This window comes from Malania oleifera, chromosome 1 (assembly GCF_029873635.1).
Source record: "Malania oleifera isolate guangnan ecotype guangnan chromosome 1, ASM2987363v1, whole genome shotgun sequence".
NCBI lineage: Eukaryota > Viridiplantae > Streptophyta > Magnoliopsida > Santalales > Ximeniaceae > Malania > Malania oleifera.
The window spans coordinates 37,430,278-37,453,172 of NC_080417.1; positions in this window are offsets into that span (position 1 = coordinate 37,430,278).

Genomic DNA, 22,895 nt, shown 5'->3' on the forward strand with positions numbered 1-22,895 from the left:
AATATATGTTTATATATATTAAAAGTATTATGTATAGAAACCTAAAATAAAGATATGTTAAGCAACATGGGTAGGTGGTTGTTATATTATTTGTACTATATTTTCATATTCATTTAAATGTGATTATATAGAAATAGATCTTCTCAGTATTGTAACTCATTTGTCACACACTAGCAATAGCATATTTCGTCTTACTGAGCGTTGACTCATCCCATTACTTTAACATTTTTCAGGTGATCCAGGTAGGTGAGCAGATTAGGTTCGCAGATAGAGGGGCCTCAGCACTGCCCTATCAGTAGAGTGAGTATTTTTTAGAGTATTTATGTATAGCACTAGCCCAGTTGAGGGTATTTTGGGAAACAGTCTTATATGTATATTTTGGGGACACATTTTAGCACTCTGGTATTGTATATTTTCTTGATGGTGTTTATATGGATTCTGCTTCTCGCTGCTTAGGTTGATGGTTTGGTTTAATTTAGTAGGTATCAAGAGCATTATAAATTTTACAGTATATATATATATATAAACCCCCAGTTAAATAGCAGGTCGTTACAAGTATTATTAGCAGTGGGGATTCAAAACTCTATTCTGATGGATTTGGAGAGATTAGGCATGGAGCTGATAGAGGATGATCACCAGTCATTCATTACTAACATGGTGATTCAGCCTACGTTGCAAGAAAGGATTGAAGCTGGACAAAATTTTGACCCAAAGTTAGCGGAGTTGATAGAGAAAATGCATGACGGACAGGAGGAGAATTTCAGCATATCAAAAGACAGAGCCCTATGGTTCCGTACCAAACTATGTGTTCCTGCAGATGCCGAGATCAAGAGAACTATATTGAAGGAGGCTCACAGATCCATATGCACCATACATCCAGGTAGTACCAAAATGTATCGGGATCTACGGGAATCCTTTTGGTGGAGTGGCATCAAGAAGGATATCACCGAATTTGTAAAGCAGTGTTTGATGTGTCAACAGATAAAGGCTGAGCACCAAAGACCCGCAAGGTAGTTGCAGCCACTCTTCATTCTAGAGTGGAAATGAGATCACGTCTCTATGGATTTTGTTACTAGGCTACCACTAGTGCGACAGGGGTTGAATGTTATTTGAGTGATCGTTGACCGTCCGACGAAGACTGCTCATTTCATCCCTATTAAAGTTACATATTCCATGGACAGACTGGTAGGAATATATGTTCAAGAAATAGTTCGCTCCCATGGTGCTCCGGTATCCATAATCTGAGACCGAGATCCCCGGTTTACTTCATGATTTTGGAAAACCTTTTAGGAGGCTATGGGAACACATTTATCATTCAACACTACTTTTCACCCTTAGACGGATGGTCAGACTGAGAAGACGATGCAGATATTAGAGGATATGCTTTGTGCATGTGTGCCTGATTTTGGAGGTAGTTGGACCCAATTTATGTCGTTGGTTGAGTTTTCTTACAATAACAACTATCAAGCTAGCATCGGCATGGGACCTTATGAGGTGCTTTATGGTAAGAGGTGTCATTCTCCTCGTTTCTGGGATGAAGTAGGCAAGAAGCGAGTTTTGGGTCCGGAGGTGGTGCAACAAGCATATGATAAAGTTCGACTAATTAAAAAAAGAATCAGTACAGCTCAGAATCAGCAGAAGAGCTACGCAGACACTCGCCGCCGGGAGTTAGAACTTAATGTGGGGGATTGGTATTTTTTATGGTAGCTCCTCTGAGAGGGGTTATGAGGTTTCGGAAGAAGGGCAAGTAGAGCCCTAGGTATATTGGCCCTTTTGAGATACTTGAGAGAGTGGGGTCAGTTGCCTACAAGCTAGCTCTACCACTAGCTTTGTCTAGAATACATGAAGTATTCCATGTTTCCATGCTAAGGAAATACGTCCCAGACCCATCCCACATAATTATTTATACAAAAATAGAGCTTAGAGATTCACTAGCGTATGAGGAAGCACCAGTACTGATCTTAGACCGAAAGACACAGGAATTGCGCACCAAGGAAATTTAACTCGTGAAAGTTTTGTGGAGAAACCATGCTATAGAAGAAGTTTCGTGGGAGCTTGAGGAAGAAATTAGACAAAAGTACCCACACTTATTTAATGAATTATAGTATTAGCCAGTGTTGTTTAGATAAAGGCAAAGTTTGTTTAGTGTAGAGTGATACATACATGGTTGTATTTTAGATTATAGGATAGGAAATGTTTTGTTTTTGGGATAATTTTTTTATGAGTATATTTGTAATCTCCTAGGACCTTGAATGTAACCATGGTATTCCTCTGCTACAAGTGAGGATAATTAATTAAATAAGTAGCCAATTTTCTTCAGAGAGTGGTGTATGGTATAAATAGTAAATTTCGAGGACGAAATTTTATAAGGAGGGGAGAATGTAAAGACCCGGAGAATTTATAGTAATTAAATAATAAGAAAATGAAATAAAACAGAAATTTCAGAAAAAGGGACAAGGTCTCTGCGTTCGTCGACAAATCGTCTTCTTGGGCTCGTTGACGTGAATGCGTGTCTCGTCAACAAGAATTTACCGAGAGGCCGTTTTCAGGGCCTGAATTTCATCGACGAGGGCACCACTTTCATCAACGAACCCCCCTCATGGACTCATCGATGAGGCGACGTGGCTCGTCGATGAGGCTACTTGGCCAACCACCTATAAATATGCAGGAAATGGGTCTTCAGCAAAAAAATTCTCTCTCTCTCTCTCTCTCTCTCTCTCTCTCTTTCTCTCTCTCTCTCACTCATTTTCTCTCTTTAGAAAATGGGTTTCTCTCACTTCTCTCTAGATTCCTGGCTCCGATTCTCCCTGGTTCGACAATCAGAAACTACCACGGTGATCCTAGGGAGATTCCCTACAACCTAGCAAGAGCAAAAATTCAATTTGAGTAGTTTGGGAACCATCCTAAAATTTGGGTAAGTAGATTTTTAGGTATTTTCAGTATTACATGTATTATTTGGGGCCAGATTTTGTATTCTATGAGAATATACTGGTGTTTTGTGGAATAAATTTAGGGTCTCATATTTTCAGGAATAGGGTATTTTGGGCCCTATAATCATGGGTTGAGGACTCCAGCAAGTATCTGTTCGAGAGCCCAGGTAAATTATAGTTCAAGAAATTATGAATAGGCAATCTCAGGAAATATGGGTATATTGATTTACTGAAGAATTCGTATATGTAAATGCAGGTTTATGGGGTGAGCACACCGATAGTGCGAGAGTTGAGTGGAGGCCAGCGTCCCAGCCAGATAAGTAAGGGAAATATGCTATGCTAGGTATTTTAGAAAGTTTACCCAAAAAATTATGTATATACATATATAAGTTTATTATTCAGTTTTTCCAAAATATTATCATTATATTAGGAGATGTAGATTTTAGAGCATGGGAATTTAATTACTTAATTGTGTGGCATGAGTTCATAACAGTTTAGTATAGTAATCATATAGTTTTACAAATATCATGTTTTACAGTATATTAGCAGAAATTTCAATATGCAGTTTTCAGAAAATATGATTTATAGTATTTTTCAGAATGCCATGACTTTAGAACCATAACACTCAGTTATTCATCTATTCAGTTAGATATTCAGATTATGTAGGTTAGTTTAAAAATATTATGGTTATTTCAAAATCATGGTAAAAATAGTAAGATAATTATAAGTATCAGTATTAAATACCATCAGACTCTAATGAGTTATTCAGTCAGATTCAGACAGTAGAGCATGGTACCGTTGCTATTTCAGATCAAAGTGCAACCACATATTTCAAATAGTGTGTGGGCTATAATTTACCATGTAAGGAGAAATCGCAGTCTGCCCAAAGGTCTGGGTTGAGGTGGCCGGTTTGACGAGGTAAAGACTAGTTAACATGCCCGGAGAGATTGCAGTGGGTTAGATTGTTGATTAGTAGAATTTCAGATTGACTTACCTGGTGGGCCAACCAGTGTTAAGTCCTGCCTACGGACCGCACAACCCTATCATGAGGGGTTAAATCATGACATTCAGTTTCCAGGATATTATCACAGTTATTTCTATATACACAGATTTACAGTACAATAGTAGATTTATTATATTACTAGAATTATGTGTAACTAGAAAACTCAGATGCACAAATGTATTTTAAACTATGATAAATGTAAGCTGTATAGTATATTATCCTATTAGTTTTACGATTTTAGTATAATACTAGTAAGTTATTTGTGTAACTCACTTGCCACACACTAGTAATGGCATATTTCGTCTTACTGAGCGTTGTCTCATCTCATTGATTTAATATTTTTCAGGTGATTCAGTTAGGTAAGCAGATCAGGCTTGCAGGTAGAGGGGGCTACATTACTGCCCTGACAGTAGGGTGAGTATTTTGGGTAGTTATTTTTTAGTAGTCCCTAGGTCTAGATGAGGGCATTTTGAAAATGGTTATGTATGTATTTTTTGGGAAGATTTCTAACACTCTGGTATTGTATATTTTGTTATGGTTGTATGTATTCTGCTTCCAATTGTTTAGGTAGTTTATTGTGTTTTGATTCTACGGTCCCTATCTGGTCTGTGATGACGGTTGGGTTTATATTAGAAGGTATCAGAGCAGTGAAATTTTATAGTTTTAAAAAAAAAATGGTAGGAAATGTCAGGTCGTTACAACTTCCTCCCCTGAATCTTTATCGGATGGTCTTTAACCACCTTACTGCACACAATAACCGACCCCGTCGGCGTAGCCACTCCTAACTCAACCTCTAACAACTGGGTCTCAACACCACATACTCTAGCAAATCTCCAGGATACAAATGAGTGGGTAGCCCCTGAGTCAAACAGTACAATAGCATTATGTGACATAAAATGAAATCATACCTGTCACTAGGTTTCTGGTGTTCTCTGCATCGTCCGGCATCAAAGAGTACACCCGCGCCTACGCGGTGCCCCCTTGGTGACCTCCTCTGGCCATCTAACTACTTGCTCCATACTGTGGCTGTAAAGGTGTGGAGTTCAATACCACGCAACAATCCCGTCTCCGGTGTCTCGTACTACCACACTGATAGTAACCCGAAAAACCAGTCCTGCAGTCGCCTGTATGCATCTTATTGCATTTAGGACAGGCAGAGCGGTGAGAATTTCCCTAAGTGGCTCGTGGTCCTGACGCCTATCGTTGGCCCAACGAACTACCAGGCCACTTCCAAAAGTTTTGACCGGTGCTGGACTAATAACTCTGAAATAAAGGTCTCTTCTTCTGACTGGCCTCTCTCTCCCCTTTCTGTATACTGGCTTTAGCCACCATGGCTCTATCCACTAGCTCCGCAAAGCCATGGACCATCAACGTCGCCACCTGCTCGTGTATGACGTGTCTCAGTCCTCTCTTGAACATATGCGCCTTCCTTGGCTTATTCGAGATCATAAGAGGAGAAAATTGGGATAGCTCCACAAATCTAGCCACATACTGCTGCACGGCCATGGATCCCTGTGTCAGACTCAGAAACTCCTCCACCTTTACCTCTCTGGTGGCAATGGAGAAGTATCTACTAAAGAAGACCTCCCTAAACCAACTACAGGTAACTGATATGTACTCTGGACGCCGCTCCTCTACCAGCTTTGCCAATCGCCACCATCTCTTTACCTTCCCCACCAGTTTGAAGGTCGCAAAACGTACCTTCTATTCCTCCGTGCACTCCAGCACTTCCAACAGCTCCTCCATCTCCTGGACCCAGTCCTCCACCGTAGTCAGGTTCGGTCCTCTTGAGAATTCCGACGGATTCATCCACAAGAACTGCTAGAACGTGCAGCCTCTATCAGCCACTGGCTGACTCCATTCCCTGGAATCTCTCCGAGACTCCCTCGTGGCTTGCCATGCTTTACTATGCAGTATGGACAAAGCTTCAGCATCATCACTACTGGAGGTATCCACGTGATTTTCCTCTCCAATCATGACTCCCTTTCCCTTAGAATCCATCCTGAAGATAGGATATGACTTGATTTAGAAATTCCACATTTATTATGGTTAAAACCTATATGGAATGACTAAAAGGATAGAACACATAAGTTTCCAGTTTAAAGGATCAACATGCACATCTCTACTGTAAAACTTCCAAAATATCTAGCCCTAGACATATGATAACACGACGCACATACTTTTCGAGTCATGTCCTTCAACCTAGAACCAAAACCATCAGTGGATTTACCATGGTTTTCCTAAAATCATCATTCCAAGAAAAGCATAGAAGACCGTCGACAGAATTCTGTTTCCAAGCCTCTAGACTAAAGCCCGACCTATCTTACCCTTCCCATACTTAACTTATCTCAACCTATACTTTGGTAATTAACACTAACCGTCAAAGTCTACAGAACCTAGCAAACCTAGGCTCTAATACCACTTGTAGGGCCCAAACCCAACATGTGGGCCTGGGTTGCTACTTTAGTGACATCTGAATACCTGATACCATCATATCACATAAGATATGCAGCGGAATAAATGAAACATTCTCAACATTCTATTACCAGAGTCTAAATCACAATATATAACAAGGTTCTTTCCATACACATATTACATCTTATGATAGTAAGTCAACTAAATCGGTCCACTCGACCGATAATATAAGCCCGAAGGCATACTACATAAACTACTTATATTTGAGCTCCTAAAGACACTCACAAAAAGTAACTAAACTAGTCTCCACCCCCTGGATCCTGCTAAACTCGATCTCTGGGATTCTCTGAAAAGATATGTTGTACAACGGGGTGATACACCTTTCAATAAGGAAGATTAAGTTAATGAGAGTCTGTGGCAGCATGCTTTTCAGTGTATACTAGAATCATACCTCTCTCTTTTATTACATATAGTATGTATACTCATTTCTCATTTCTCATTTCTCATAACATAAATCATTACTGGAAAAAAATTACATCATTACATAAATATACAGATATGCAAAAAAAAAAAAAAAAGATACACCCTAAAACTACTCGCCATGTATAAACCCCCGTTGTCAGGGTTGTGCGGCGTGAAGGCTGGACAAAAAACCCAGGGTGATCAACCCAAGCCAAGTCAACTCCCTGCACACTCCACCGGCAGGCTTATGCAAGCTCCCTTGTGGGTCTGATTGCCTTACCACTTCCGAAAAGGGTACTACATCTACCGAGGTCAATTAGCTAGGACCACCCAACATCACATGCTCATAGATGTGGGTGCATGCGGTCAAATGGTGAAACTTTCTCTCTAGCGACGGTACCGCGCTCGCAACCCAAGGTTCACAGGTTTCCTAAAGCATATTGTGCAATTTAGGTAATTAAAATTGTACTTTAACACATTTCATAAAACCCGGGCTTAGCCATTTAATACAAACTCGACCATGGCCCTCTCATAAAGTTCCTGCAATTCCCAAAACAATTTTAGTATTTCTGCAAACAGTTTAGTATTACACAAACATACCCATCCTAGTATTTCCATCACTCAAAAATCATATTCACATGCCACACAATTTTCCATATTTAAACATAGCCCGTAGGCAACCATGGAAGACATTGAATAAATGGTTTGTAGGATCAAACCAAACTTTCCACTGTTCATTTCTACTCAAAATATCATATCGTATATCCTAGGTTTGAAAACAAGCATTTCGAACGGTTGGTTTTAAAAAGAACAACTGAAAACATAAATACTCCATTCCATAACTATTTCCATCCGACCAAAGACATTAAAACACTACATTAAATATAATCCCCTTACCTGATTTCGAAATAGAAACCGAAACGCTCAAAAAACAAATCCTGACCTTTATCACCCAATCGAAAATCTAATCCTCTAGTACTGTAGATCGTAGCTCCCTAATCCTTGCGGTAACTTCCAATCGTCGAAATAGGCGACGAGTGGCGAAGAATTGTTAAGAGAGAGAGAGAGAATTTTGGGTTTCTTAACCCTTAAGCATTGAAAAATCCTATTTATAGGCCTATTGACTTGGTCAAATTCATCGATGAATTGGTCCTTCATCGACGAACCATAGATGACTGTTCGTCGCCAAGTCTCCTCCTTCATCGATGAACCCAAGCTTGATAGTTTCCCTATCGGTTGGGATCTCTTCATCGACGAGACTTTGAATTTCATCGACGAAGCACTATAGAGCCTTCATCGACGAAGCCTGCAAAAATCCCCTTTTTACCCTTTTCTTATTTTACGGGTTCAGGTCTCTACAGCTTTACTCTTTAGTGCATATCCTAAGAATATTCTTTCATCAGATTTAGCAACAAATTTCCCCAAATCATCTTTATCATTTAGTACAAAACACTTGCATCCAAATACATGAAAGTAAGATATGTTAGGCCTTCTACCTTTCCATAATTCATAGGGAGTTTTGTTTAGACTAGATCTTATGGATACTCTATTTATCACATAGCATATAGTATTTACCGCTTCAATCCAAAAATACTTAGGTAGCTTATGCTCATTTAACATGGTCCTAGCCATCTCTTGAAGGGACCTATTCTTTCTTTCAACAACTCCATTTTGTTGTGGAGTTTTAGGTGCTAAAAAAATTATGATTGATTCCATGTTCATTACAAAATTTTTCAACTTTTTTGTTGTTGAATTCTCTTCTTTGATCACTTTTAATGTTTGAAACAGTATATCCTTTTTCATTTTGAAGTCTCTTGCACAAGTTTATTAGCATCTTGCATGCTTCATCTTTGGAGGCTAAGAAAAGTACCCAGGTAAACCTGGAGTAGTCATCAACTATGACAAAAGCATATTGTTTTCCTCCTATACTTTGTATTCTAGTATGACCAAATAAGTCTAAATGAATAACTTCTAAGGGTCTACTAGTAGAAATATGTTTCTTATTTTTAAAGCTTGACTTAATTTGCTTCCTAAGTTGGCAAGCATCACAAATTTTATCTTTTATGAATCTTGTGCTAGGTAAACTTTGACTAACTTCTTTCTAGATAGGTTTGATAACAATTCCATGCTTGCATGTCCTAGTCTTCTATGTCAAAACCAACTAACTTCATTCATGGCAACTAAGCATGTAACTACTTGAGAAATTAAATTTTCAAAGTTTACACAATATACATTATTAACTCTATAAGTAGTGAACAAAACTTCATGTTTTTCCTAGATTTTCAACTATGCATTTATCTTGTTTAAAGATTATTTCAAACCCTTTATCACTTAGTTGACTTATGCTTAAAAGATTATGTTTTAACTCATCTACTAATAAAACATCATCTATAGTTAAGGAAGGTTCTTTACATATTCTTTTGATGCCGATGATTTTACCTTTAGCATTGTCGCCGAAGGTGACATACCCTCCATCTTTTTGCATTAGGGTAGTGAATTTTATTTATCCCAGGTCATGTGTCTTGAACACCCACTGTCCAAGTACCACTTGTCATTTAATGGAGTGGTCCTAAAGCATACGTCAGCATTGTGAGCCATGAAGCATATATTTGTCACTTCTCATTCACTTGATTCGTTCTCTGATTCACTTGATCTTGTATCATCCTATGTAGCTTTCATTGCCTTCTTTTTCTTCTTCTTGTCTTTCTTCAGCTATGGACAATCAGGTTTAATATGTCCAACCTTTTTGCAATTATAACAAGTAGGAGGTTCATTCTTGGTTTCCTTTCAATTTGTTTCTCCTTTATCAGCTTTTGATCCTTTAAACTTCCAAGGGAACTACTTGTTCTTTTTGAAAAACTTTCCAAGTCTTCTAGTAGTGAAGGCTAGTTCATCATCATCTAATTCATTGTCTTCGTCTTTGTCACTAGAGTTTTCTTTGGCAGCCTTATGGGCTATTGATTTCTTATTCTTGTCATTTTCAGAATTTTTTTCATTTATTGTTATCTCATATGTGAGAAGGGATCCAATCAATTCATCAAAAGAAGTATTTTTCAAGTTTCTTCCTTCCGTGATTATTGTGGCCTTATGTTCCCATATCGGAGGAAGTCCTCTAAGGATTTTTTGAATCATTTCATTAGTTGAGCAATTTTTTCCTATAGCATTTAAGGAGTTTATTATATGAGTAAACCTAATATACAAGCTAGTGATATTTTCATCTGGGTTCATCCTAAATGTCTTATACTCGCTTGTGAGCATGTTGATTCTACTATCTCTAACATCAACGGTTCCTCCAAAGGTTACCTCTAGTTTGTCTCATATTTCTTTGGCTGATTTACATGCTATGACCCCTTTAAACTCATTTACATCCAAAGCACAAAATAGTGCACTCATTGCACTTGAGTTTACTTGCAGCATTTTAAAATCATTGCCGGTCATCTCTTTTTCTTCTTTAGGCACTTCTTTGTCATCAACAGTTTTAGTAGAGATGTGGTCACCATGTGTGACAACTTTCCATGTTTTCCAATCCATGGTTTGTAAATAGATTCTCATTCTTTGTTTCCAAAAAGTGTAGTTTACACTGCAGAAAATAGGAGGTCTAATTGAGGATTGACCCTCAGCAAAAGGAGATACACCTAGGTGTGCCATAGAGATCTTTATATAGCTTCTAATTAAGATTTTCTATAGCCCTGCTCTGATACCAATTGAAAAGGAAGATGTACTCCCAAGAGCGGGAGTGAATTAGAATTTTTTAAAAATTCTTTATAACCTCTTTTATTAATTCTTTCTCAATTATTTTCAATTTCAGCAACCCCACATGTATAGTTGATTTGAATTTTAATCACAAGTTCAACTGAGAATTAATTCAATTATAAATCCTTATGAATGAGAATACAAGACTGAATACTTAATTTGTAGGTTTTCCAAGACTTCTTCCAGCACTTTAAATCAACACCAAATAAACCAATTCAATCAACCAAGATGAGCTTCACAATATGAAACAATATATTAATTCCAGAAATGCTTCCAAGATTTAGATTTTGAATATGACAACCCACTCAACAAGATAAGCTGGATTTCAATATGAAAAGAAATAAAGAATTAAACCAAACTTCCAAAACTCAAAAATCAAATAAGCTACTTTCAATATTAATGAGCTTTGGCATCTATCAATTAACAAATTAATGAGTCTTGGGTGTTAATCAATCAATGTACTCCCTTATGGTTTCCGAAATATGTATTGATCAAACAATGTACTCCCTTTTGATTTTAGCAATTCCCAAAAGCAAATTAATTTTTAGCAATTTAATATCCAATCCACGCAGTTTAAGTGTGCAGAAAATTAAAGAGAGTAGGGAAGAGAGTGACACCGAGAGTTTATGAGGTTCGGCTATTTCTGCCTACGTCCTCGCCTTAGGCAACACACCTAAGGATTCCACTATACCACTCCTTTATGGGTGGATCAAACCTTTTACAACACTCCTTCAATAGGATAGAGCCCTCCTCTCCAAGCGATACCCACGCTCGGTACAACGATTCAACAATCTTGAACCGTCAACAAAACAACAAAAGAATTTGGTATACAAAAACACTCTCAACAAGAGCTGATTAGTACACATTTAAAGCACAGCTATATACTTCAAATCAAAATATCAAATACATAGAATTTGAAGCTTTAGAAGATTGTAAGCAATAAGGCTTGTTTGCAGATTTTAATTCTTGGTGTCTAAAATCATTTTTCTTGGGGGGTATTTATAGAGTTTAGAAAGTATATTTTGTGTTCTCAAGTGGCTTGGAGTGTTTCTCAAGTTTTCATAACGTTTAGAATTTAAAAACTCAATTTTGGAAACTTCTCGTTACTTTTAAAAATTTGAATTTCGAGGGGTCAGTCGCCTGAGCTTTTAAAATCAGTGAAATTTCAAAGTCAGTGTAGGGTCAGTCGACTGGGCTCACCAAGGTCAGTCGACTGGGGGGCCTTTACTGTCTACCTAAATTTATTCTGCATAAATGTTCCATCGATTGTGCCAGCAAGGGCCAGTCGCCTGGACAGTTCAAAAACTTGTTTTTCAATTTGTTTCCAAAATCTTTTTGTGGTCTTTTATACTTGTCAAAACACTTTGAGACTCTTGAAAATATTTTTCGAGGTTTTTCAAAATATAGTCTCTAAGTCAATGATTTATCCTAATAAGTTTTAAAGAATCCATATTGACTTTTGAATGAAGTACTTAGATAAAGACTTTCTCAAGACTTAAAAACGTTCTAAGCTCGGAGTCTTCATGTTTGTCTTTTGTTGAGTTCATCTTAACTTTGAGCTTCAATACTCTTTTAAGATTTCATCAAATCATCTTTGAATCTATGCTTTCATACTCTTTCAACTTTCATTTTTCAACTTGTCCTTGGAATGTAATGTAACACCCTGAACCCATAAACCCAGGTTTGGTGCGTTATACCTGATAACATCCTATTAATCCATAAATCCATACATACATTCACAGTCGAAAACATAAACATAATCTCCATAAACATAATATTGTAATACGGCAATATCAGAGTTTACTAATTCTAACTATACTCCATAATAAACCATCCATCACCTGCATTTCCATAAATTCATACATCTCTAAAATATTTCAGTATTTTCACAACCATTTCTACTCAACAGACTTAAAACTTAAAGACATAAAACATAAATGTTTACATTCCCACAGTATATCAAAAATATACCCTTTCTCTTAATACTCCTCAAAAGACTATAAATCCTTGAGCTCCTAAGCCCGACCTCGAGGATGTCCTGAAATAGAAACATTCATATTCGGGTGAGACACATCTCAGTAAAGGAAGAAACATAAGTATTAAAATAGCATGTGGCTAATATGAGGTATATAGATATCATTTTTAAATACATTTTCAAATCATTAACATAACACTAAAATCATTTTCTGAACCTAATCAATCACATGCAAATATTTAACCCACGAGACCCGCCCATACAAGTAGCTCCCTTCTACCCTGATACTTAGGCAACCTGAAGGTCTCTACTGAAGCATACCAGGGCACTCACCTTACTCAGTAAGCCCTCAAGTATTAGATTGATCTCGTATTCACATAGTTCAGTAATGATTTAGCAGCAAAGGCCCTAAGGATAGGGAAATATACCCGCCCATACAAGTAGGTTCCCTCTGCCCTAGTACGTTATGCGGCTACTACCACATCTGAAACTACTAGTGCACGCGCCTTTCTGAGCAAGCCCCTAGGTGAAGAATACGCCCCGCCCAAATCATAGCATGTTCTACGTACATAAATACTTCTAATATCATAATACATCATTTTTTCTGTCATTATTCAATCATACACACCTGTTCATATTTATAACTTAAACATTTCATTGTATTTCACTTTAAGTGACTCTTTCCCATTTACATCGTTCACATTTCACATTTCATTCCATTGCCATTTCATTCCTTCGTACTATAGCTGGTCTTTAGCCATCATCAGTTAGTCCACATAAAAATGTGCTAGAATCTACTAACATGGTTGTCTTTCAGCTGTCTTACATTTACATGGTTGCATTTAACATACACAGGCAACATAGTCCATGTCATTTTATTCTTATTACTTTACTTACTTAGCATGCATCTCATATATTTAACATTTATTTGCAAATAATCTCATGCCACACAATTTAGCAGTAAAATTCATACATAATCCTATAAAATAGGTCAACCCACATTTAACATTTATATGCTGAAAATACATTTCATTTCTTACACAATTCCTCAGAAGTTACTTTTCACTTTCATCTGTTTACTTTCACATGTACATAACTATATAAGCATTCCTAAGCTCAGAAAACATGGTTTTACATGGTTTGCATTTGAAACCCACATAAAACATATATACATAAATAACACATAATCCAGTTTTAATTCACAAAAACCTGATTTAATATATAAATTTCCCCCTTACTTGACTTTCGAACTACGCTGATAGGATCCCCGAACCGATACCCACAATGTTCACTTGGACCCTAGACCAAAAATCCTAGTTTAATTAAAATAAATTCCAATTAACTCAGATCTTAAGAAAAACACCTATTTACTACTTCTCAAGTTTCAAATTGTAATATTCATTATAGAAATACCAAAATAACTTACTTACCCTGATTTTGGAATGTTTTCCAAACCTTACAACCCAACGATTAGCTCTTACAGCCTTGCTAAGAATGATCCTACGAATCTTGTGGTGGTTTCGGATCATCAAATTGGGTCAAATTCGGCCCGAAATCGAAGAAAGAAGGCTGGGAGAACTTTTTCTAGAGAGAGAATAAGAGAATTCCTGATTTTTACGCTGAAAATGAAGAAAAATTCTATTTATAGGTAAGGCTTCGTCGACAAGACATGTGGGTTCGTCGACGAGGCACTGTAAAGACTTCGACAACGAAATTCAGAGTTTCAAAAATATCTCTCGAGATTCCTTCGTCAATGAGGAACAAAATTCGTCGACAAGCTTTAGAAGGACACTCGTTGACAAGGACAGGACATTCGTCGATGAGGCCTGTTGTTCCTCTTCTAATTTCTTTCCTTTTTCCTTCATTATCCATTAATCCATTTCATTTATTATATTTTCTAATTATTTAAAATTCCGGGTCATTACATTCTCCCCTCCTTAAGAAATTTTGTCCTCGAAATTTTACTAACTAATCATGCTTTTACTCTACTTGAATTCATTTGCTAACTACCATCATAAAACTCAACATATATCTCATCATATAAATCATTCAATCATTCTTCATTAAATTAAATCATCATCATCTTAAATATAAACTCATACCTACTTATCTTATGGCATCCTCCTCAACTCGAAGTGTGTACAGTCGGGGTGGAGCACCTCTTCCAAGCGGTACCTATTGTTTTCCTTGGTCTTGATTTTGAGTAGATACCATAGGTAAGGGTTCTTGGCAATCTTTCCTGATATACCCTGGCTTACCGCACCTATAGAAATTCGGAGTGTCATACCAAAATTCGCCCCTATGCCTCTTATTACACTTCATAAATACATGGCCTATTGCTTCCTTCCCTTTTTTCCCTGATCCCTGACTGGTCTCAGACTGAAGTTAGCCGATGCAGGTCTCTTCTTTTGCTCTACAAACTCAGTGCTGCTCTGAATACTCTTATCCAACACCGAGGCCTTATCAACTAATTCTGAAAAGCTTTGGACCTAAAACCTGACCACCAGCTCGTAGATCCTGTACCTCAAGCCTTTCTCAATTTTCCTGACCTTCCTTACTTCATTCGGGACCAGAAATGGATCAAAACGCGACAGTCCACAAATTTAGCCGCCTACTCTGCAACTGTCATATCCCCTAGGTCAGATTAGTGCACTCCTTAATCTTTTCCTCTCTGATAGATGAAGAAAAATACATGTCAAAGAACAGCTCCTTGAATCTATCCCAGATAAGAGCTATCTTTACCACCCTCTGATCCTTTAGCAGCTTCGCAGAAAGCCACCAGCGCTTCGCCTCTCCAATCATCTTGAATGCAGCATAGCAGACCTTCTATTCGTTCGTGCAGGCGAGTACAACCATAATATCCTCTATCTCCTGTACCCAATTCTTTGTTGCCACCAGATCAGGTCTTCTTGTAAAGGCTAGAGGGTTCATCCTCATGAATTCTTTAATGTTGCGGCCCTGTCCTGCAAGTGGACAGTTATGTTCCTTAGGTTCCTTCTTCATTTTTTCTTTAACTTGACGGACGATACCTCGTAAAGGTATCTATTTCTTCCTCGCTAGAGGTCACTGAATCTTCCCTTCCGTCAGCCTCTATATTCTTATCTCCAGAATCCATCTTAAAAACTAAACAGAGAAGAGATAAGATTTCCATATCATAATCTCAAATATCATAATCATTAACTTAAATCCAATAAAAAAAACCAAATTCTCTATATAAGGACCAGCCTCACAATTCAGAAACAAAAACATCTAAGGTTTACCGTGGCTTTTCTAAGGCCGTCGACTGCTTCAGAAAAATCATAGGAAATCGTTGACGTACTTTCGCCTCTAAATTACAAAACACAATCCTATACTTCCCTACACCAAACCTATTTCTCAACACCTAACCTAATCATCTCCTATTTTCATCCTAACTCATTCCTATACTCTGGTATAAATCATTTCCTAAATCCTTAAAATTCCCAAAATCATTGCTCTGATACCAAAATGTAACGTCCCCCTTTCCGGCATTGTCACTTAACCTTGTGGGCCTTGCGCCTGTGGCAACAACGGATACCTATCAGAGCACTCACTGAGATTCAGGCGTTAAGTATCGTCATCCCTGAATTCAACAAGCCCCCGAGTGGAGAGTCTTACTTTGCCACAATCATTCATAAGCGACAGTTCACCGGAATCGGGGGTAACTACCCCTTTGCTCTGATACCAAAATGTAACAACCTGAACCTATAAACCCCGGTCCAGTGCATTATACTTGATAACATCCTATTAATCCATAAATCCATACATACATTTGCAGCGAAAAATATAAACATAATCTCCATAAACATAATACTGTAATACCGTAATACTAGAGTTTACTAATTCTAACTATAATCCATAATAAACCATCCATCACCTACATTTCCATAGATTCATACATCTCCAAAATATTTCAGTATTTTCACAACCATTTCTACTCAACAGACTTAAAACTTAAAGACATAAAACATAAATGTTTACATTCCCGCAGTATATAAAAAACCTTTTCTCTTAATACTCCTTAAAAGACTGTAAACCCTTGAGCTCCTAAGCACGACCTCGAGGATGTCATGAAATAGAAACATTCATATTCGGGTGAGACACATCTCAGTAAGGGAAGAAACATTCATATTAAAACAGCGTGTGGCTAACATGAGGTATATAAATATCATTTTTAAATACATTTGCAAATCATTAACAAAACACTGAAATCATTTTCTGAACCTAATCAAGCACATGTAAAGATTTAACCCACGAGATTACCCAAGGATAGGGGTGGTTGTCCGCCCATAAAGGTAGCACCCCTCTGCCCTGATACTTAGGCAACCCGAAGGTCTCTACTGAAACATACCAGGGCACTCACCTTACTTAGTAAGCCCTCAAGTATTAGATTGATCTCATACTCACGCCGTTTAACAATAATTTACCGACAAAGACCCTAAGGATAGGGAAATCTACTCGCCCATACAAGTAGGTTCCCTCGGCCCTAGTACGTTATGCGGCTACTACCACATCTAAAGCTACTAATGCACTCGCCTTTCTCAACAAGCCCTCAAGTGAAGAGTACGCCCCGCCCAAATCATAGCATGTTCTACATACATAAATACTTATAATATCATAATACATCATTCTTTCTGTCATTATTCAATCATATACACCTATTCATATTCATAACTTAAAATTTTCATTACATTTCACTTTAAGTGACTCTTTCCCTTTTACATCGTTCACATTTCACATTTCATTCCATTGTCATTTAATTGCATAACATTTTCATTTCATTCCTTCATACTACAGCTGGTCTTTAGCCATTATCTGTTCGTCCACATAGAAATGTGTTAGAATTTTCAAACATAACTCCTTTTAGCTGTCATCAGTTAGTCCACATAGAAATGCGCTAGAATCTGCTAACATAGCTGTCTTTCAACTGTCTTACATTTACATGGTTGTATTTAACATACACAGGCAACATAGTCCATGTCATGTTTTATTCTCATTACTTTACTTACTTAGCCTGCATCTCATACATTTAACATATATTTGCACAGAATCTAATGCCACATAATTTAGCAGTAAAATTCATACATAATTCTGTAAAATAGGTCAACCCACATTTAACATTTATATGTTGAAAATACATTTCATTTCTTACATAATTCCTCAGAAGTTACTTTTCACTTTCATCCGTTTACTTTCACATATACATAACTATATAAGCATTCTTAGGCTCAGAAAACATGGTTATACATGGCTAGCATTTGAAACCCACATAAAACATATATACATAAATAACACATAATACATTTTTAATTCATGAAAACCTAATTTAATACATAAATTTCCCCTTTACTTGACTTTCGAACTACACTGATAGGATCCCCGAACTGATACCCATAGCTTTCATTTGGACCCTAGACCAAAAATCATAGTTTAATTAAAATAAATTCCAATTAACTCAGATCTTAAGGAAAACCTATTTACTACTTCTCATGCTTCAAATAATATTATTCATTAGGGAAATCCCAAAATAGCTTACTTACCCTGATTTTGGGATGTTTCCCAAACCTCACAACCCAACGATCAACTCCTACAGCCTTGTAGAGAACAATCCTACGAACCTCGTGGTGGTTCCGAATTGTCAAACCAAGTCAAATCCGACCCAAAATCGAAGAGAGAAGGCTGGGAGAACCTTTTTCTAGAGAGAGAAGAAGAGAATTCTCGATTTTTATGCTGAAAATGAATAAAAAGTCTATTTATAGGTAGGGCTTTGTCGATGAGACTCGTGGATTCGTCGACGAGGCACTGTAGAGACTTCGTCGACAAGAAGATACCTTCGTCGACGAAATTCAGAGTTTCAAAAATCTCTCTCAGGATTCCTTCGTTGATGAGAAACAGAATTCGTCAACGAGCTTTAGAAGGATACTCGTCGATGAGGACAGGACATTCGTCAACGAGGCTTGCTATTCCTCTTCTAATTTCTTTCACTTTTCCTTCATTATCCATTAATCCATTTTATTTATTATATTTTCTAATAATTTTAAATTCTGGGTCATTACATGTAATCTTTCAATAAGGCTTGTAATCACTTAATCTTGAACTCATATACTTTAATCCTAAAAAATCATCACTTTAATCAAAACATGTTAAATATATACCCTTAATTTGTTATCATTAAAATAAGATTCATAAGTCATGTTAGGCCAACACAACCCAAAGAGGGTGGGATTGAAACCAAAAGCAAGAATGAGAATTTTTTTTTTTTTCTTGCTCATTAGTTATAGAATATATGAGGAGCACTGAGTGAAAATCAATTTTTATTTTTTATTTTCAGTCTTTTAAATAAATAGGAATAGAAAAGCTACAAAATCTATAATATTAGTTAAGAGAAAACAGGGCTATTTTCAATTTGCATTGCCTATTATATTCCACAAATATCCTATTTTTACAATTTCTATTAGAAATAAAAATTTTCACTTAATGAATAATTTAGTATATATAAATCCTAACTATCTATAATTACAAACTATCCGCGACTCTCATTAATTTTGTACGCATACTACTTAAAATTGAGAAGCATGTGTAATAGTAATAAAAAAACAAATTGCTTTCTAATTTTTCTATATAAACTCTAAAAAATTAAATATAATGTAATATTATTGTAATTATTTTTAAAAATAAAAATTACTTTTCATATCTGAAAAGGTGTAAAAATTCTTGAACATTTCACAAGTTACAATGTATTTGGGAGTGTGAATTTTTGAACCTAAGATTTAAATTTGGATGGATTTGAACAAATTTTAATACAATTTTACATTGCATCTTATCAAAATCCGACATAAATCTAAATCCAAGACCACTCTGAACATAGGATTAAAGTAAAATTGAGGATGTTTAGGTTCCATTTGTTTCATGAAAAATGAACCTTGGTTAAAGACCTTCCATGTTTTACTCAGCTTAATTCTTTTAGAAATTGTGAGTAAAGGAAAGGATAAAATTCAGCAACACACACTGAATTTTTTGAAAATGACACTTCATCCTCTATGTTTTAAAAACTATAAAAAAAAAATCCTCTAAGATTTAAATTTAGTGACAAGATAAACTTTTTGCTAGTTGACCATTAGTCAACCGTTGAGTATATATGAAAAAATGAATAGAATGACAAATTTGTCATTTTTATTCACTTATGATTAGATAGCCTAAAAATGACATTAACTTAATAGAGAAAGTCAAAAAAAAGTTTATTCAATTAAGTACAATATGTTTTGGAAAGTGAACTCGTAATAAATTGAACACCTAGTTCTCAAGTTAACCACCTGATTGGTTCGGTTCAATCAGTTGACATAAGTATGACAACATAATTAAATTATTATTTAAAAAAATTAAAATATACATAACATAAATAATTTAATAATTCAGAAAAAAATACTTAAATAATTTTATTGTTCCAAAAATTGTTACATACAACTTACATGCAAATTAAATGACTGAATATATCATTCAAATTAAAATATGGTTTAAAAATCAACTAGTATCAACCGATAGATCAAATTGTCACTCATTTTTGTGAGTCTAATTGAATCCATATTTAATACATAGCAACTTGGTTCAAATTTAAAAATATTGGTGAATTGGTTAGATCAAAGATTAATCAATTAATATAAATTTAGGTCTTCTTTATCTAGTGAGCACTCATATTTTACACAAAAAATAACTAACATTCAACTTTATAACTTTAATTTATGAAGTTTGAATTTTGAAATTTTAGTTTATATTTTATTTAGCATTATGGTTGATAGTGTTGGCCTTACAAGGTTTAAAATCTTATTTTTATGATAACAAATCAAAGGAACTTAACATATCTGGTTAAGTGATGATATTTCAGGACTCAAGTATGTGAATACAAGGTCAAGTGCACACAAAGATTATTGAAAACTTATACTCCAAAGAAATAAGATCTCATAAAGCTTATACTATTAAAACATGGATTCAAAGATGATTTGATGAAGCTTAAAGTGAATTGAAGTTGGAAGTCAAGATAGACTCAAGAGATGGAAAAGCATGAAGACTTAAGTGCTTAGAATGTATAAGTCTTAAAAAGTCTCATGTACCTTCAAGCGATTTCAATATGGATACATGAAACTTTTAGGTTAATTTCTTGGATCTAGATACCTTTTAAAATATTTGAAAAATATTTTAATAAGGACAAAAGTTATTTCAAAAAAGTTAAAGTTATTTTTGGAATGAAAAGCACCAAAACAAGATTTTCCAAATTCTATTATTTTTTTCTATATCTGCATTGATGTGCATTCTTCCTCTATCAAAAAATCCTTATCTTAAAAGGTATTCAACATAAACGTTGTGGTATTTTCTCTTAACTTTATGTTGATACCAAGAACGTCTAATTTAGAGTTGCATAGAAAATGTTATGACCAAAATACTGAATGGTGGTTGAAGCTATCAGGCGACTGAATGTGTTGACCTAGCAACTGACACAAGGACAAAATGAAATTGGGCAAACCCTAGAGGATCCAGGCGACTGAATCTTTAAACCTAGTCGACTGACTCTTCGAAATTCAGATTTTTAAAAATAACAGGAAGTTTCCAAAATTGAGTTTTTAAGTTCTAAACGTCATGAAAACTTGGAAAACACTCCAAGTCACTTGGGGAACAAGAAATACACTTTTTAAACTTTATAAATACCACCCAAGACAAAGGATTCAAGACACCTAGAATTAAAATCAACAATCAAGCTCTTTTTTCTTACAATCTTTAAAAAGCTCTCTTGTTCACATACTTGCTAAAGTTTCTACGGAGTCTTGTTGAAAATTTCTCATCGATATTTGCGCACAAATTCTAAATCTTTCAATCTAAAAAAGAACCCGGTGATATACACTTGAGATTCATCTTTCTATATCGTTATTTTATTGAAATATATTGTTTTCAATTGTACTAATCTGCTCTTGAAGAGAGTGTCTTTATATACCAAATTTGTTTCTTATTTTTGGAGACGGTTCAGGATTGTTGAATCGTTGTACCGAGCATGGGGTATCGCTTGGAGAGGGGGCGCCACCCTAGTTGAAGAAGGGATTGTAAAAGGCTACTCTTGCCCGTCAAAGGAGTATGTAAGGTTGCTCCTACCCATAAAAGGAGTGGTATAGTGGAATCCTTGGGTGTGTTTGCCTAAGGCGAGGACACAGGTAAGTATAGCCGAACCTCGTAAAACTCGCATCTCACTCTCTTCCCTACTCTTTAATTTTATGCATATATAAATTATGTGGATGTTTATTAAGTGTTGGAAATTAATTTGTTATTGAGATTGCAGAAAAGTTAATTAAAGGGAGTAAGCTGATTGATTTTTGTGGAAACCTTAAAGGGAGTTCATTGATTAATCATTTGCGGAAACCTTAATTAAAGAAAGTGCATTGATTGATCAATACCAAAGCTCATTAACAAATTAATTGGTTGCATATTTCATGTTACATATTTAACATAATATTTGAGTTTTGGAAGCTTGGTTGATATTTCTATTGTGTTTCATATTGAAGAAATCAAGTCTTCCTTGTTTGTAAAGGTTATTCATCAGTTATATATTTAAGCTCAAATCTAAATCTTAATATTGGAAGCATTGTTGATATTGTTGTATGGTTTCATATTGTTAAAGCTTATATTGATTAATTAGATTGAGTTGTTGGATGTGCTAAGGAACTTGCAAAGTATTCAAATTAGTATTCTTATTCATAAAGATTCAATCTTGAATTAATTATCCGTTGTATTTGTGATTATGTAATTGCTGAATCCAGAAAGGGTTAAGCAAGAATTAATTAAAGAGGGTATAAAGAAATTTTTAATCCCAATTCACCCCCTCTCTTAGGAGTACACCTTCCTTTTCAATTGTTATTAGAGCGAGGTTGTAGCAAATCTTAATCTAGAAGCTACATAAAGATTTAAATGGCACAACTAGGTATATCTCCCTTTGCCAAGGGTCAATCCTCTTATAGACCACCCCTCTTTTGCAGTGTCAACTATACTTTTTGAAAACAACGAATGAGGATATACCTACAAACCATGGATTGGAAGGCATGGAAAGTTGTTACAAATGATGACCACATCCCCACTAAATTAGTTGATGGCCAAGAAGTACCCACAGAGGAAAAAGAAATTACCGATAATGATTTTAAGATGCTACAAGTTAATTCAAGTGCCATGAATGCATTATATTGTGTCTTGGATATAAATGAGTTTAATAGGGTCATGGCATGTAAGTGAGTAGAGAACCTATTAATTCATCTAGGGAGGTGTTTTTTAAATTTCTTCCTTCAGTTATTGTTGTGGCCTTAGG